Here is a 19,988-nt window from a genome sequence, read left to right as displayed (position 1 = left end):
AGTCGAAACGGACTGCCGGGTCACATGGGTGCCAATGCCAGATGCAAAAAATGCATCTCCCTGTGCCGCAGGGGGTGGTGGCATGACTGCACCAACACGTGGCACAACATTGTGCTGAAGTGGCGCACCCCTGCCTCTTCCCCCTCTGCAGCCACCCTGGATACCCTGGAGTCCGCCTACTCCCTGGTCACTCCGGCTACGCCCCTGACCACGCCCGCCACATGGAGTACACCCAGCTGAGGCACCCCTCACTTTCGTGGCCTCCCAGCCATGGCACAGATGTAGTGCTGGCACAGATGTAGTAGTGCCAATGGGAGATGTACACAACAATTGTCCTGGGCAATTGGGGTGAAGGGGGTGGGATACAGGATGTTAACAGCACCCCTGCATCTGCAAGGCTGTATGTGACCCCGGTGATAAAGTGACGGGTCACGCAACACTCAGACACCCCAAAACTGCAGTAAAACCGTGCACGCTACCCCTGGTAGCCCACGTATGTGGAATTAACCTCCTGCAGTACGCGGAGGCACCCAGGGAAATGAAAAACACATACGCGTGGGACACGCAGGCTACTGTGACCTCAAAAATGGGTACACGATACACAGGGGCATCCGCAGTGGGAAAAATAGCATGCGCGACTCACTGTCAGACTAGCGTGATAATGAAAAACACATATAGCCAATACCCCCACCAAAAGAAGCGATACGTCCTTGATCCGCTGTGAAGTTGTGATGGCGCGTGAAACAACACGAAGTAGCAACACACACATTGGTCTCCACGAAAGGCACATACAGCAAGCTGCCCCACTCACCTTTAACCCGTGCTCAGGGAAACGCCCGTGCACGTCACTTCTCTTACGCGCTAAGGCCCTTTCCTCGGATTACACGCATTGACACGAATATGTGATTTTTTTGCACATGCGGATGCTCCCGTGCTGAGTGAAATGCCCGTGGATATCACGTCACATTTACGCGCTAAGGGCATTTCCTCAAATTACACGCTGATGCACACTTTCTTCACATGCCAAATCACTCTGTATCAAGCTGGCCACGCAACAACACACGGAAGACCATGCTCCTGCCCAGAAGGCCATTTTCCTGCCCCCCAGAGCCCCGAGCATGCTCCCACCTGCCATCTTCTGCTGCCTGCCTGCTGGCCACTTGCCCTGCTATTTGGTGCCTTCACGTCAGCCATCTGCAGGGGAGCAGTTGCTGTGACCACCCCTGCTTGAACAGAAGACTCCTGACTGGTATTCCATCACTCCACAGCCCAGCCCCAGGACCGAGTTAGCCCACCCACACCTGCCTCAGGGGTTGCCATGTCCGACACAACACCATCTGGCACCAGTGGCAACCCCCCTGCAGAAAGGCAGAGGGCTGCCAGCTTCAGTGCCAATGTAGTTGGCATCCTGGTGGAGCAAGTCGTGGGGCATTATGATGCCCTCTTTGGAAGTTCACGCACAGACCATGAAGGACGGAAGAGGATCTGGAAGGACACCGTGGCTGCCATCAACGTGGAGGGGTGGCAACCCACGACATGCAACACGTCCGGAAACGCTGGGAGGACTTCAGGTCCAGGACCCTCAGCAAGGCCCGGTGCCTCTTGAAGGCAGCGGATGCTGAGGGGTGCTGGGTCTGCCTTACCGACAACCTGATGAGGGTCCTGGAACGTATACGCCTAGCGCTCCACCTTTAGGTCCTTCAGAGGCAGACCCGTCCGGAGTTGAGCGGTAAGTGTACATGCGTACTGATTGGACACTGTGCATGTTGAGGTGTGGCAGGAGTGTGCAGGTTGGATATTTCTTGGAAGGCCCATGTATGGATGTGTATTTACAGGTACATGAGCCTGCCGCATGTGAGTCCAGTCATGTGTGAGGCATTTCAATGGTGTATGTGTTCAAATGCATGGTGCCCAAATGCATGTGTTGGTACACACATGTTTAAAATTATGTGTATGTACTGTGGCGTGGTTGTGGTGTGACACATGGATGCTGGTTCCACCTTCATGTATGTGCACAATGTAAATGTGTGTGTGTGTGTATTTGACATGTCTGCCACTGTGATACACCATGGATGCATGTGACACCGACATGTAGGAGGCTGATTGGCAGATGTGACATGGATGCCGATGATTTAACTGCGACAGGTGGTGGAGATGTACAGATGCATGTATGTCTGGTGGCGTGTGTGCATGTGTTTGGCACTCCCTGTATTGCATGTGATGTCAGGCTAACCTTCGGATGCTCATGCTGTTGTATGGGTATGGATGGTGCTGCCTGCTGCAACATTCCTGTTAATTAGCGCATGTGTGTGGGTTCAAATGATAGGTGTGTTGGGGATTGTGATGCCATGTGTGAAGTTTGACACTGCCACTCATGTGCAACTGTCATGTGTGTATCAGACCATTGTACAGTGCCCTGATGCCTGTGTTCTGTCTCTCCCGATCTGCAGCGTCAACTGATGAAGAGGGCGGAGATGATGCTGTGTAGCACAGCAGCAGGAATCCCACTGTCAGCGGGAGACGCAAGGGCCAGCTCCCCTCCCATGTTGTCATCTCGTCGGGGAGTGAGGGGTCTGGTGCCGCGTCCGTGGCCGAAGCTGCCCAGAGTAGGTCCAAGAGGCGGAGGTCAGAGGTGGACTCCTTGGCAGCATAAGGTCCAGCTGAGACCCCACAGGGGCCTATGGAGGAAGATGGCATGGAGTCATACAGGTTGGTGGAGGGTTTGGTTGCGGAGGAGGCCGTGGAAGGGCCACACACAGGGTCTGGAGGGGGGAATCCACTGGTGCTAGTGGTGCAGTTGAGAGGCAGGGACAAAAGGCAGCACAGGCGGCCACAGAGGTACCTGTGTGTAATCCTGTCCCCGATCCTGTTACTGCATCATCCCGCACCAGCAGGGATACCTTCGTCCAGACCCGTTTTCAGCGAGGGGATACGCAAACAACAACTGGCCTTCCTCTCCCTGCGAACATGGCAATCTGGGACCGTGGTGAGCTTGTCCTGGCTGGGGTGGCATTGCGTCAATGTGGCATCCGGGATGACGTGCAGGGTTCTCGTGCCCATAAGGCCCATGGGTCTGGAGTGTGATGACATGTCGGGTGGGGGGACATGAGTCAGGGTCTGCTGGCCGGTACCCGTCACTGCTCGGTGAGTGGGGGTGCAGGGAGACATGAGTCAGGGCCTGCTGGCAGGTGCCCGTCAATGGTGGGTGGGTGAGTGGTTGGGGGGACATGAGTTGGGGCCTGCTGGCAGTTGCCTGTCACTGCTAGGTGGGTGGGGGTGCAGGGGGATGTAACGCTCACCTGGCTCCGATGGAGGCGCTGGTCTAGTCTGGGTTGCTGTGGCCTCTTCAAGCGTGAAGCGCAGAACTCGGACCACCGATTGAACAGGACCCCCAAATCTTGCTTGTCTGGCCTGTAGGAATATCCTTCTGCAGATGAGAAAGGGGAATTAACTGACTGCAGAATAGTGTGCTTGCTTCCCCTTTTCCCCCCTTCGTTCTTCTCTGACTTCCTCCAAAACCCCCGGTTTAAGCTCACCTTATGTTTTGGAAGGATGAACTCTCCATCCTGCTTCTGGTGCAGGGGCGCGCGTTCGTCCAGTTACTTCACTGGTTTTCAGAATGGCGCTGGCAAAATCCACTTGACTTTTCGGAGCGATACGCCGTAAGTATGAAGATTCAAAAGTTCAAGTGTGAGCCTCTTTTAATGTTGTCTTCCTAACCTGTGATCTGTCCTATATTTCAGGTGCAGAACGAAGGCAATGCGTTGAGGGGTTAAATTGCTGACGGTAAAATCAGGTGAGTTAGTGATGAGGGCAACCCCTCTAAATGTCTTTATAATTCCCCAGTAATGTCTTTTGTCCTTTCCCCATAGAGGCCGGGGTGCGGTACCTGCCAAAGAAGCGGCGCTGACCCGAAATGTGGAATGGTTCACCACGAAAAGCCAGTAAGTATTATGGCTGAAAATTCGGCTTTCCTCCTGTGTTCCCTCTGCTCACCTTTTGTCTCTTCTTCTCTCCCCTAGGTGCAGAGATGTGGTGACCGGTGCTGACAGCCGCGATGGAGCCGGGAGATGTCTCGAGGACAGGTGAGTGAAGCGCGGCGCTGCAGCGAGCAACGCAATGCTTTTAAATGGAAGTCTCTCTTCAAGAATGCTGGCGTGAAGATTCCGGATGCAGGTAAGAAGTTTGAATAAGTTCTTGGTTTTCACCTTTCTCTTCTCTTCTTTCCTTACAGGTGTTCCAGGTTCGAGGCGGGCGTGGCTGGAGTCCAGGTGCAGGAGCAGACACGGTGAGTGTTCAGCTGCTGGGATGCAGAACAACGAGAAGCACGTGTGGCTGTCCGGGCGTGGCTTAAATAGCCTTAGAAGAAGTCCCAGGTAAGTATTCTTCCACAGCCCCACCCAAGTAACAAAATAGTCCCTTCAGAAAAATAGTCCCTCCTAAGCCTCATTTGGCTTGGGTCTTCATGCAGCATGGTCTGCATCAGGTGAGTATGCAGCATGGTCTGCATCAGGTAAGTGCACCAAACACTTTCCTTTATGAGCCTGGCGCCTATGGCGCCAGGACTGATGTCCAACATGAGCCTGGCGCCAAAGGCACCAGGACAGAGTCCAAAGAGCCCCTATAAGGGGCCGCTGGGCTTTTACCTGGGGGCATGATGCCTGCTGTCGGGGGTGCTGGGCGAGGCCTGGTGCTCCGGGGGTAGGCATCATGACAGGAGACATGAGTCTGGGCCTGCTGGCAGGTGCCCGTCACTGCTGGGTGGGTGAGTGGGTGGTGGGACATGAGTCGAGGCCTGCTGGTAGGTGCCCGTCAATGGTGGGTGGGTGAGTGGGTGGGGGGACATGAGTCGGGGCCTGCTGGCAGGTGCTCATCACTGCTTGGTGGGTGAGGGTACAGGGGGACATGAGTCGGGGCCTGCTGGCAGGTGCCCGTCAATGGTGGGTGGGTGAGTGGTGCAGGGGGACATGAGCCTGGGCCTGCTGGCAGGTGCCCGTCACTGCTGGGTGGGTGAGTGGGTGGTGGGACATGAGTCGGGGCCTGCTGGTAGGTGCCCGTCAATGGTGGGTGGGTGAGTGGGTGGGGGGACATGAGTCGGGGCCTGCTGGAAGGTGCCCATCACTTCCGGGTGGGTGGGGGTGCAAGGGGACATGAGTTGGGGCCTGCTGGCAGGTGCCTGTCACTGCTGGGTGGGTGGGGGTGCAGGAGGACATGAGTCGGGGCCTGGTGGCAGGTGCCCATCACTGGGGGTGGGTGGGTGGATGGGTTGGGGACATGAGTCAGGGCTCACAAGTGCATGGTGCCATGTGGGCTGCCTGCAGGGCATGGTGAGGGGGTAAACTGCACACCCAGGAGGGCCCACAATGCCAAATCGTGTGTGAAACTCCCCGCGTACACCCCAAATACATGTACCCTGCTTGCACAGGGCCTATCGCGTGTGAAACTCCCCGTGTCCCCCCCAAATACACATACCCTGCTCGCACAAGGCCTATCGCATGTGAAACTCCCTGCATACCACCCAAATACACGTACCCCGCTCTCACATGGAGTATCACGTGTGAAAATTTCCGCACACCCCCAAAATACACGTACCACGCTCGCCCAAGGCATATCGCGTGTGAAACTCCTGAATACCCCCCAAATACATATACCCCGCTCACACAGGGCCTATCGCATGTGAAACTCCCCGTGTACCCCCAAATACACGTACCCTGCTCGCACAGGGCCTATCACGTGTGAAACTCCCCACGTACCCCCCAAATGCACATACCCCGCTCGCACAGGGCCTATCGCATGTGAAACTCCATGTGTACCACCCAAATACACATACCCCACTCTCGCATGGAGTATCGCATGTGAAACTTCCTGCGCACCCCGGAAATACACGTACCACACTCGCACAGGTCCTATCGTGTGTGAAACTAACGGCGTAGCCCCGAAATACGCATACCCCGCTCTCACCTGGAGTATCGCTTGTGAAACTTCCCACGCACCCCCGAAATACACGTACCATACTCACACAGGGCCTATCACATGTGGAACTCCCAGCGTACCCCCCAAATACACGTACCCCACTCTCGCCTGGAGTATCGCATGTGAAACTTCCCATGCACCCCCGAAATACACGTACCATACTCGCCCAAGGCCTATCGTGTGTGAAACTTCCCGCGCACCCCCGAAATTCACGCAGGCTGCCCATCCACCCTCCCCATGCCCCACAGTCAGCACATCCACCCAGGCCATGCCCCACAGGCAGCCCACACCACAGGAGGGACTTTTTCCATGCAATTTACCTGGCGCAAGTGGCATACGGATATTCGGAAGGTTGTGCGGGGAGTTTTACACGTGATAAGCCTGGCACGAGCGGGATACATGTATTCCGAGGGGTGCGCGGGGAGTTTTACTTGTGATAGGCCTGGCGCGAGCGGGGTACGTGTATTCTTGTGTGTGCGCGGTGAGTTTTACATGCGTTTTCGTGGTTGGGGGGCTGTATGCTGGTCCACTTGCCTTTGAGCCATGTACTGGATTTGTGCAATGTTTGTGGTGCATGGGTGGGGTTGGGTGCGTAACTGGCACTGCTGCAGGGTCGCTGCACCACTCTGCGCCATGGCTGCTTATGGATGTATTGATCCATGAATATGCTGTGCACCTGAATGGGTTTTGGCACACGCGGCTGGCGCAGACTGCTGCATGCGCACTATGTGTGCCAGCCGCATGCGCCACTTGTGCGCCGAATTCTATGAATTACCCGCAACGTAGTGTATAATAAAATTACACACAGCCAGTAAAATTTCATGCATCTTCATACACTCACACACTTTAATTGAAATGCTCCAGCTGTAATAACACCACTACCTGTAAATCACATCCTTCTACTTTAATTACCCACAGCTTCACAAATACAAATATTACATGCTTTTCTATACAGTTTCTGCCATTTACCTAATAAAAATTGCAAAATAAATATAACAATATTTCTTCTTTCTCCTATCATTCTATAACATAGCTTTAAAAACCCAAGTGAATTTCATACACTTAATATTCTACTCATTTACAAAGCATGTTAAACTAACATATTATAAATAAAATATAAAGGCTGCACATAGTCAAATGAAACTGAATGCATACACTATGTTCAGAAATCAAACAAAAATACTACTACAAAGACATTCAAATGAATCACTCAATTAACATCACTGCTATAAACACACACAATTACTAACTTCTTTCTTTTACATTTGCAGTGAAGAACACTCTCCTGGAAAACAGCAACATCTGAACTACAAACACCAACTACAAAGAAACCTGCTCATTCCACAAACAAAAGAGTAAGTACAATACTACCTTAGTTTCTCTGCCTAGTCTTTAAATCTCTCCACAATCTTGCTCCCCCTTATCTCTCCTCTCTCCTCTCTTTCTACACTCCCTCCCACTCCCTTCAATCTCCTAACCACTTTCTTCTCACTGTTTCTCCTTCCCCTTGTGCCACCTCCCGTTTCCACTCCTTCCATCTCCTAGCCCCTGCACTGGAACTCCTTACCTCTCTCACTCCGCTCGATTTCTTCATTCTGCACTTACCTCAAATCTCTCCTTCTCCATTCGCCACCATGAAACCCCTCCCACCTTCTTGCCCCCTCCCCCCTTGCCTTATCTCCTTAATCATCTCCCTCCCTTTCCCCCTCACCCCCATTCTCACCATTAACCCCATCCGTTTCCCCCCTCCTCCTTTTCCCCACCCCTCCCTCTCTCTCACTTCTACTGCGCTACTCTCCTTCTCCCCTTCAGTTTAAATGCTCTACTTACTGTTTTCTTGGTCTGATACTCAATTTTAAATTGCTTCCACTGTTACTGTTATAATGTTAATTGTTATATCCATCCTCTTGTTGTTAAAATGTGTTACTCAAAGACACTGTGCGGGTGATTCATGTAATTTGTGCACCAAAAAAACAAAGATTTGTTCACACAATCTGCCCACAAATCACCATTTATTAAACAGGGATTAGCACACAGAATGGCACACAAATCTCTGTTTTTCAAAGCACAAATAACATAAATCAGCCCCTAGAACATTAGTATTACAAAACAAAGAATTGTTTTAATTTTATACCATTTGATTTACTATTAGTGCTTATCCTCACAACTAGCTCACTTTCTACTGTCATCTGAACTGCCGTATAGTAACGCACAAATAGAAGAATAGCCATCCCAACTAATTGTAGCTGCCCACACCACCAGATACATCTTTACCATCATACTCAGACACTCATGCATACAGCACACATACATTGCACAACAGCCCAACCCATACCTTCTATTTTTTTGTTTCAACAGACCCCACAGAATGCCTACCAGAAATCAAGTCCGTAGAAAGCAATGCAGAAATAGAGCAAATCAAAATAAAAGTGTCCAAAATAAGAATCCATCTCTTGCAGAGTTTGTAGAAAAAGCTCAAACAAAACAGCTAAAACAGTCATTTAGTAAAACAAAACAATCTTCCAGTACAGAAACTTTGCCTCCTCTATCAAAATGTAAATGAAAACATAAAATGATTAATAGAAATGCAGCTACCGCTACTGCTAAAATGGCTCCTATACATCTTGATATAGTAGGAAGTAACCATACCAAAAAAAGTATATTAGCAAAAATGTTCCACCACAGAGTCCTTCAGAATCTTATAAAAACAGGAGACAAATCATGCACAACCCTTAAAACCTACCGTAGAAAATGTATCTTAGAAGCTTTGATAGGCAGTGCAATCCTTCTCAAAAGAAAGTTATTTATTTTAGTGTTAAACAGAATGAAACCACTAACAAAACTAAGTACTAAATTACAAAAAAGCTTCTCAATAAACGGAATGCCAACAAAAATAACTTCTTAAATATCTGTGGAGGTGAATGGAGTCACACCACAGGCACAGTACCATATTTCAATGAAGAAGCATACAAACAAAATCAAACACACACAATTGCCATCCATAGCAGTGGACAAGGTTATGAAAAATGTATTAATACCATAATGGAACAAGGAATACTGCTTACAAAAATATCCCCAAAAAACTCAGTATCAATTCTCCATTTGACTGAACCAGAACGTCCAGTATACAAATGGCTGTGCATGTCAATGTGTAACATTGCCAAAAAATCTTTAAAATCTTTACGCCAGTTCCTCAATCAATATGTGAAAGGCAAAGACAAAATCAAAATAAAACTGCTGCAAAATATGGATACCTGTCCAGTGTGCAAATACACAGGACTGCAAGGACATTCTTTGGCCTACATTTCAGGACCTATTTGCAAAAGCAGCTTCCATCATATCAAAATGATATCAACACATCATTCAACTATAAGAAATCTAGTCTATAAACTGTACTATGCTAAAAGTCCTGCTTTAGCACTAGCCAATTTAAATAGCAATCTTCTACATGGTACAGCCAAAGACCTATTCGAAGAAATCAAGCATATCTAGAGGAAATATTTTGGAAGTGAAAATCACTTACAAAATGCAATAGCTTTACAACAGACTAGCAACAATTCTGCACATGGCAACCTTCTACTACACACATACAAAAAAGAAATACTAAAATTCAAAAGTACATCCGCTGAAGTTCCAAACCATGTGTGTGTGTGTACCAAAGTAACACAAAAACTATAGACATAACATACAAAATAGAAGAGATTGAAGATTCCAAATGGTTTCAATTAGCTCCCTACCTTATAGCAGAAAACAAATACGAAATAACTGACCACTTAACACTTTGCAGTTACTGCACTACAAAACTTGACAACAATCAAACTCCTTCACGTGCTATCACAAATAATTTGGAATTATTCCCACTACCAAAACCCCTGCAACAACTCAATGTATATGAGAGCATCATAATTCAAACAATGCACCCTTTTCAAGCAATAATACGCCTTCAACCAAAAACAGCACAATTACCTCCCTCTGAATTGGTGAAAGGCATTTGTGGCAAGTATATCTACCATTAGATCTAAAAGAAAATGTGCACTCTGGGAGTGCAACGTCCAATAGAGCAATCTTTAATTGTCTTAGTAAATGGTGTACCTACAAAAGACAAATACATTTGGCAACAACTGGTAGACTTACATAAAGTTAGACAAGCCTTGCAATATCTAAAATACAATAATGAATACTACAAAGAAATAAATATTGAAGAAAACTTAAGGGAAACAACTGAAATAATTCAAGAGTCACCAGAAACTGGTCAATTTCTAGATCCTGCTACAGTATCCAATATTTTAGAGCATTATACAATTCATCCATTACACTTTGATGACACCATAGATGATGCATTAGAAATATAAGAAATGCGACAAAACAAAGGATCACCAATCAGCATATGGGAAAAAAGTATAGAAGCATGTGCTTTTCCTCTACTCTTACCTACTGACAAAGGAGGAAGGTACGATGATAGACCTATTCAGAAAACAGCATCAGAATACCGCTCGTTACCAATGTATTCTGAAGATCCCAGATTCAGACAAAATGTGGAATACATATTCCACTTACTCTTTGAAATTGAACTAGCAACTCTATGTTACGGAGTTGCACACACATTAAAATAAAGAACCCACTTTTAAAATATGTCAGCTACGCAATTACTACAAAAAGTGCAAGAAAAAGAAGAGGTTTTACAATCCAGCATTACAAATCTGTTAGCAAACATGCGTGGTACTAAAGAGTATTGGTTCTGACGTCAGGGAGATGTACGTTGTATGATAAGAAACCTTGGCCCACTCACTTGGTTTGTTACATTAATTTGTGCGGAATATGCTTGAGAAAATTCTACATGATTTCCTACGCATATCAAACAACAAAAAAACAAACATAGATATACTAACACCTGGAGAACTTTGCTCTCTAGATCTTGTTAATGTTCAAGATATTTCCATCATTGCTTCATTGCTATGCTACACTTTATTTGTAATAAAACTGTTCCTCCCCTCGGAGAAGTGCAACACTTCTTTTTGAGAAAAGAATACCAAGCCAGAGGAGCACCACATATCCACATGCTTTTATTGATTAAAGATGCTCCTAAATTTGGTCAAGACAGTGATGCCACTGTGTTACAGTTTATCGAAAAATATGTCACTTGAGAAATTCCTTTAGAAGCAACAAATAGTGATCTTCATGCACAAATTCTACAATTTCAAAGACACAAATGTGGCAAATATTGTCGTCGCAAATACAAAAACACAGGGAAACACTACACCAAATGCCGCTTTGGTTTCCCTAGACCAGTTACAGAAACAGGTGAAGTGCACAACTTCATGTCTTCAGTTAGACATAGTGTTAAAGGTAAATCATCTAAAAATACATATTACATAAAAAGAAGAGAAGAAGCAAAATATATCAATGATTACAATGCAATAATTGCCCTATTGTGGAATGCAAACATAGATGTGCACTACATTGCAGACATTTCCACTGCAGTTGCACGATATGTTACAGCCTACTTAACCAAAGCAGAAAAAAACAGAGCTTCAAGACCTCTGGAATGACCTGTCATCATCCAAAATACTGTCTCAGAAATTGTGCAGCTTGGGCATAAAAATGCTCTCCCATAGAGAATGTGGCTAGTATGAAGCTGCAGATCGTTTAACCGGTACTGCTTTGCATGGAAAATCTGAACATATACAGGCCGATTCATGGAATTAATGTGCACTGAAAATTTCTGCGCAACCATGTGAAAGCGTGCGAATCGCAGCGCAAGTGCGAAAATCGCAGTGAAACCCGCACACAGCTATTCACGGAAGCCCGTGCGTGTGTAAATCCATGGATGTGCGCTAAAATCCTGCCTGGCGCACGCTGGCGCACACGTCTTCAAACAGCTTGCACTACGCACACAGCAAAAGCGCACATAGCGCACACAACAAAAGTAGGCGTAACACGGGGCGTAACACGCGGAATATGGAACAACGCATGAAAATGTGGGCGTCACAGGGGAAGTACAGGAGGCAAATGCGCGGAATGCCAACGTGCGCGCCTACAACACGTATTCATGGAATCGAACAGGGCTAACACGTGCACGAAAAAAGACACGCTAATCCAGCAGGAAGCAGGCATACGTGGACCCGCACAGCATAAAAGTGCACGCAAACAACAAACAAGCTCAGACGCTAAGATGAATATACCGTTCCTCGCTGCAGTGGTCGTGGGATACCGCAGGAGGAGGAGGAGGATAGTCAGGGCCAGAATTTGTAGACCCTGAACCAGCCTTTTTGGGATGCCTGATGTCCAGGTGTATGGGAGGTACATGTTTCCACCTCACATAATACTCGACCTGGTGAGTGAGTGGGAGGATGACCTCACATCACCCACCCTGTGCTCCCAAGCACTGAGCCCCTTGGAAAAGGTGCTCAGTGTAATGCACTTCTTGGCCACTGGTTAATTTCAGCAGACAAGTGCCATAGTGGGGGGGACTCAGAGGCCACGCAGTCATGCTGCCTGCACCAGGTGTTGGCCATCATGACTGCACGCCCATCAGTCCGCAGACACATATTCCTGCCCAGAACACCTGCAGAAAGGCAGGCTGTCGTCCAGGATTTTTACGGGGAGGCACACTTCCCCAAAGTGCTAGGTGCTATTGACTGCACCCATGTGGCTCTACGTCCTCCCAGGGCAACTGAGCACTTCTACAGAAACCGCAAGCACTGGCATTCCATCAACGTGCAGGTAGTATGTGATGCCAAGGGAATCATCACCTCAGTATATGCCAACTATCCAGGGTCCACCCATGACAGTTTCATTTACAGAATGTCAACCCTAAACCGGAACCTAGAAGCTGGGCGGCATGGCGATACATGGCTGCTTGGTGAGTATAAATGCCCCGGCACATGCATGCATGTCAGATACTGAGTAATGTCACAACCCCACTAATGATACCCATCATCACCTCCCCAGGCGACAGTGCCTACCCTCTGAGCACCCACATGACGACGCCAATTCGGAACCCCAGCACACCACCCGAGGTAAGATACAGCACAGCTCATATTGCAACCCGGGGCATAGTAGAGCGCACATTCAGAGTGCTCAAGTCACACTTTCGCTCCCGTGACCACTATGGTGGGCAGCTGCTATACGCGCCACCAGTAGTGTGCAGGATCATAGTGGCAGCATGTGTCCTGCACAACTTTGCAACACGCAGGGGCCTGCCGGTGGACATGGTGGTGCCCCCACATCCCCAACCACAAGCACGGCCACTACGCATGGGAGGGGAAAGGGCATGTGGTGAGGCAGCCCGTACGCAGCTGGTGGCTAATTACTTCACCTAAAATCACACCCCACTGGAGTGCACACAGCCCTCGCACATACCAGCTGACAATCAATGATGATGACATAAGGGACAGTCAACTGTCACAACCATACCAGCCTGAGATTGGTCACCTGGAAGTGTTACATTGTGTGCATTCCTACCTACCGAAAGACAACCAATGCTGTGTCACAAAAAGACACACAATTATGCTGCATGAATGACTACCCCCTTGTAAAATACAACATGAAAATAGCGCCATGTCACCCAACCCCTCCCCATCTCCGCCACCCAACACACCATGGCATGTCCTTCAATTTGAAAGCAAACAAAGGAATGCACAGCACATGACACAAGTGTCACAAAGTGCACTGTCCCAAATGGAAACAGGCCACAGACAATATGCTCCCAGTAATCAATAACAATCAGCACACATGACCAAATACTTACCAGCAACACAATACAGCAACACAGCATGAAACATCGTCAAAATATGACAGTACAAACTCAAAGTAATGTAAGTCATACAACCTCAATAAGCCAGCACATCGACCCCTTCCAACTCCAGAGTGTTGCTGTCAGGCAAATGTGTCAGTGTACTGCATACAACATGAACTGCATCTGCAAAGGAGACGGCCTTGTGAAGACATGAAGAAGGTACCTGCGGATAAGGAGGAAGACATGGATGCACAAGCACATATCAATACACCATGCAGTGTTCAATACAAAAACAAACCCCACTAGGGATGTCCACATAGTAATGACTACAGACTGCCCACACAGCTCATGGGAGCCCAATGTCACTGTGTAAGTCACTGTCACTTGGTCACACCCTTTGCAAGCCCATGGAAACGGGAAGCAGGAGGGGTGTGTGTGTGAGGAACCCAAGCATCTATCCCAAACACAGGACAAGCCTGCATGTGCCCAGCCGGAATACACAGTGGATGCCCACGGGAGCCACACAAGGCAACACACTGTAAAAAAAAAAAGATCAAAATGGCCATGTGGAGGCCAGGGGGGGGAGGCCACCCAGGAGGTCCTAGGACAGGGTGCACACCAACACCCACCTGTGTGGATGTTGCGAGAAAAAAAAAACACCTCCATTGGCTCATGGCCTGCACGGCTACGCTACTGTGGGAGAAGTGCTGCTCTCGCTCTCATCACCCTCTGCTGCTGCAACAGGAGGTGGTGGTGCTATGGGAGGCAGCCCACGCAAAGCCCTGGTATGGTCCTCCATGGCAGCAAGCACGCGGGTGTGGAAGGTCTCGTTCTGGAGGATGATAGTACGGAGATCCCGATGCAGCACCTGACGGGTTACCTGCAAAGCTGCACGTATGGCCTCCCATGATGCCCGGATCTCCTCTCGAGTTGCCTGCGGCTCAGCTGAGAGTGAACGTTTGAGCTGCTCCAGCTGCTGTTCTGTCCTCAAATTTGTGGAAGCCTCAAGTTCAACAAGAGTTTCCCTGAGGTTATGGAGTTCTACCCTCAGGGCTTCCCTGCGGCCCTGTGACTCTATAGAAATGGCTTCCCGTAGAGTCTCCAGTGCCGCCCGTCGGTCCCTGTTGGACACCAACATGTCTTCCCAGTGTGATCAGCAAATGGAGTCTGTTGCCTGCTGTTGTTGCTCCATCTGCCTTTCAGGGGGGATAATGGAAGTGGCCACCCTCTCCATTGCCTGAGCCATCATTTCAAATGATGCTGCCTGTTGGTTTGCCATACCGTACATGGAGTTTTCCCATACAGTATTGCCTGGTGGCATACGGCCACCACGTCAGCGGGCACCACACCTGTTCCGGGCAAGGCGATCTGCACCTTGCTGTGCTGGCAATGCCTGAGGCTGCAGGACTGTATTCCCCCTATGATCTGCTAGCCCAGGAACAGGATCAGATGTTGTGGAGTGTCACCCTGCACCGTAACCGCCAAAGGCGGACTTACCAACACTGACATCCCCATAGAGGGTTCTAACCCTGTTGCAGGTGGGTTGTACAGAACAAAATCCCTGCCAGAAATACTCACCTGCGATGGCACATAAGTTTCATCATCCGATTCAGCACCTGAATAGAGGTCTGGGGAGGTTTGTTTGTTTGTTTATTTATTTGTAATGCACGCCAGACCCAAGGGTAACCGGGCGCAGCAGAAAGAATATGCAAGGCTTACAATATTACAGGAAAGTTACATAATTTACAGTAATCCAGAGATAAAGGTTTGTACATGCTTAACACTAATGCATTTGCAAAGTTACATAATTTACAGTAATCCAGAGATAAATGTTTGTACATGCTTAACACTAATGCAGATATAACCCTTAGTTTATGGCACTAATATCAAATGAAACAATGAATTATATACAATGTTGTTATCTACATTTGTGGTATACATCGAATAATACATATATACAGTCCAGATATGCTAGTGCGACAGAGGTATCTAGCGGTGCATTTACCCGTTATTGGAATTGATGTATTTGATGAAATTCCTTCTGAAATGTGAGAAGGGTTGGTCTACTCTCAGGTTATATGGCAAGGCATTCCACCATTTGGCAGCTATAACAGGGAAACTAATACCGCCAATTTTAGTAAGTTTAAATCTAGGTACTACCAGGCAGTTAGAGTTGGTAGTTCTTGTCGGTCTGCTGGAAGTTTTTGTTTTTATTTTATCCATCAAGTAGCTGGGAGCAGCATTGTTGAGAGCTTTATGTGTCAGAGAGATCATTTTTAAGTGGATTTTATTGTCGATGGAGAGCCATTTATATTGGTGTCTGATGGAGGAAATATGTTCCCTTTTATTTATGCCGAGTGCAGCTCTTAAGGCATTATTTTGTAAGATTTGTAGCCTTTTGGTGATGGCTTTATTGGCACCGCTGTAAAGGGCAATGCAGTAGTCAAGTTGGGATAATATTAAGGCTCTCGCCAGGATCATGCAGCTATCATTGGATAGGAAGGGTTTACCTGCTCTTATTAATTTGCCGGTATATGCTGTAGTGGAAGCTAAGGAGTTAACCTGTTTAGTGAATGACATGGTAGAATCAAAATAAAAACCAAGCGTTTTTACTTCCCTGGAGACCTTGATACTATTGCCGTCTATATTGAACATGGAGTAGTCCGTGCCTAACTTGTTAATATTGGCCTGCGTGCCCAGGATAATCAGCTCTGTCTTATCATCGTTCAGGCAGAGGCCATGGGATGCCTTCCATGCCTGAATAATGAGGTACACCCTATTCACCAACTCCCCGTCCTTACTGTGATCCCCAGAAAGCGGGAGGAGAATCTGTGTATCATCTGCATAGTTAGTGTAGGTGATACCTAGAAGGTCCAGATCGTCGATGAGAGGTTTGGTGAATATGTTGTATAATGTTGGAGAGACACAAGAGCCTTGAGGGACTCCACATGTAATTGGCGTGGGGTCTGCTGCTGCCGAGGGGGAGAAAACTCTCATTGTTCTCTCGCTCAAGAAGGATTCAATCCATCTGAGAGCTTGGGTGGAAAAATGGGCGGCAGAATCCAAATGTCTGCAGAGGACTTTGTGGTCCGCAAGATCAAAGGCAGCTGAGAGATCAAGTAGAAGGAGGAGTGCTGTCTTGCCTTGATCTCTCAGTTCATCTATTTGGGTCTTTAAGTCAATGAGGGCAGTTTCGGTTCCATGGAGTGGGCGGAAACCAGATTGTCTAGCTCCCAGTAATTTGTGTAATTCAAGGTGTCTTTGAATTTGTGTGTATGCAACTTTGTCCAATATCTTCAGTAAGAAAGGTACAGTGGTAATGGGCCGGTAGTTTGTTGGGATGCGGGGGTCTAGAGTCTGCTTCTTGAGAAGCAGGAGCACCCACGATTGTTTTAGATTAGCCAGGATGTTGCCTGTAGTGAAGGAGGCATTAATAAGTTTGGAGATGAAGGGCGATAAGTCTCTGGCAGCGTCTTTTATTATTTGTGCTGGGCAGATATCACCTTTACAATTAGAGGGTTTGAGGGAGAGGATAATTTTTTCTACCTCTATGGTGGTAGTTTTTGTGAAGGAGAATTTCTTGGTAGGGCCGTTGATGGTATCATTAGGCGGAGGCATATTTGGGAGGTTTAAAGATTCTTTTTTTAGTTGGATTTTGTTTTGGAGCGTGGTTATTTTATTTGCTAAGGCATGTTGGATATCTGCGCACTAGGTCTGGTCCTTAGTACAGGTATCTGGAGTAGCAATAGGAGACTCAAGTTCTTTCAGTATGGAGAAGAGTTCCTTCATACTTGAATTGGAGTTGGCGATGCGATCATTGTAGGAATTTCGCTTTGCCAGGCAGATTTCATTTTTATAATGCCGGGAAATATTGGTTAAGTTAACCTTGTTCTCATCGGTTGGGCATAGTTTCCAGGTCGGTTCACATTTTCTTTTTGTTAGGCGTAGGGCTTTGAGTTCTGGCGTAAACCATTTGTTTAAGTGTGCCTTGGGTTTGCTTGTTCGCATTTTGAGTGGGCCGACTTTGTCCATGGTGTCACGCATAATACTATTGTATTCATGGACTAGTGCACTAGGGTCTAGGTTATCTGGCAGTGCATTTAAGGTTGGAAGGATAGCTGGAATAATATTATCCACTGTCATATTCTTTTTATTTCTGGTAAGGCAAGGAGGAGCCGTCTTTAGGGTTGGAGTGGATGGTCTGGTGGTTAGTAAATTAAAGGGCACCAATGAGTGGTCAGTCCAGGATAGAGGCGAGATAGAGGAGATAGTGACTGTGCAGTTAGAGTCAGCGATCCAGTCTAGTATTCTACCCTTCGAGTGGGTAGGGGTGTTGACTTTTTGGGTTAGTCCTAAAGTGTTAAGGGTATTGGCAATAGTTGATGCATGAGCATCTACTTGGTCATTGAAGCCAAGGTTGAAGTCCCCTAGTACCAACAGTTGTGATGTGGTTTTGACAAACGTACCCAATCAAGTTCAATTAATCATATCAAATTGTCATTAAAAACTCCTCAACATAAAGCGCTATATTACATGTCCCTGCTACAACTCTTTAAACCATAGAGAAAGAAGAAGAAATACTAGATAACTATGACTCCTATAAAGACACTTTCAAAGCAACTGAAAGCACTATAACCGATGTAAACTTTACACAGTACAAAACAATGTTGCACAATGAACAGCAACACCAAGAAGAACTCCAGGCCCAACTAGATAATAACACTCCTGACAGTAGTCAACCTTCTGTAACAGGAAGGCAAGAAACACTGGGACAGCCACTAATAGCAAATGAGGCAGAATTAGCTATGACAGAAGTAGAAAACACCATGTGTCAGTATGAAGATACAGAAGACTTAACTACACTACAATAAAAACTAAACAATGAGCAGCGTAGCATTTTTCAAGAAGTAACAAAAGAAATTGCACATGGTGTACAACAAATAAAGAATGTACCTGCCAAAATTACAAACCTATACTACTATACGCCAGTGGTGAAGCTGGTTCAGGCAAAAAATTCTTAATCAAAATCATCAGCAAGTTCCTTCAACAACTGACAAACAACAAACTGTCAGCTATTGTAACTGTCCCCACATGTTTAGCTGCCTACAACATAGGTTGTGTCACTTTACACTGATTATAACTCCTGCCAGTAGAACACCAAAATAAATTAGATTATTATAAACTTTCTACAGAAGCTGCAATGGAACTACACAGAGTGTTAAAACAAATGAAAATGGTACTAATAGACGAAGTGAGCATGGTCACCAACCTAATGTTGACTTTGATTCACCTCAGATTACAAGAAGTACTTAAAACAAGCCACAAAGAGCTCTTTGGAGGAAAACACATTATTGTTTTCAGAGATCTTCTTCAATTGACACCAGTGAAAGGTGAACCTATTTTAAAACCTTAGGACAAAAACTCAGAAGTAAAACTGTTGGCAGCATAGGAAATGTGAACCTTTGGTAACATTTCCAATACAGAGCATTAACAGAAAACATGCGACAGTCTGCAGACCTCACCTACGCCAACATTTTAAAAAGTATTAGAGTTGGTGTACTATCTCAAGAAGCACAAGCAATATTAAAAACCCGGCACAATCATGCACTTTATGGCCATAACTCAAGTGCTACTGAGGTTATGGAACAATTAGTACATAAAAATGTCAATTGCATGCCCTTAATGCCAACTCTTGCAAGCTGTTCCAAATTCAATGAAACAATGTTGAAAAAAGAAATGCAACCAATATTTGAAATCTGCTCCACAGACAAACTGGACGTACATGGTATGACACTACCCATGTGTCTACAAGCCACAACAAGACTAAATACCTTAGGAAATTTTATCTCCAACACAGCTGGTTTGGAGAAAATATTAAAATTATCCTTAAACTGTAGAGTAATGTTTAAACGTAACCTTGACGTAGAGCAAGTACTAGTTAATGGAGCACTCGGTACAGTTGTTGGCTTTCAAACATACCCACGTGACAACAACATTCAGTTTGTCAATATTCTCTTTGACAAACTTTCAGAAGTAAAAAGGTTTGGGTGCTCAACAGCTCGATTCCTTCTCTTCAAAGACATGTATGTACGCAGAAAACAATTTTCTCTAACTCTAGCATACGCAGTCACCATTCATAAATCACCTAGACAAAGCATTAATAGATATTGGTAACATAGTCTTTAAAGAAGGCTGAGCTACGTAGTACTATCACGCTTACATATACTTGACGGTCTATTTCTAATCAACTTTGATGCAAGTAAAGTAAACGCTGATA

The sequence above is a fragment of the Ambystoma mexicanum genome, chromosome 4q (genome assembly GCF_040938575.1).
Source record: "Ambystoma mexicanum isolate Mex_15411 chromosome 4q, UKY_AmexF1_1, whole genome shotgun sequence".
NCBI lineage: Eukaryota > Metazoa > Chordata > Amphibia > Caudata > Ambystomatidae > Ambystoma > Ambystoma mexicanum.
Note: the sequence above shows the minus strand (reverse complement) of the source record.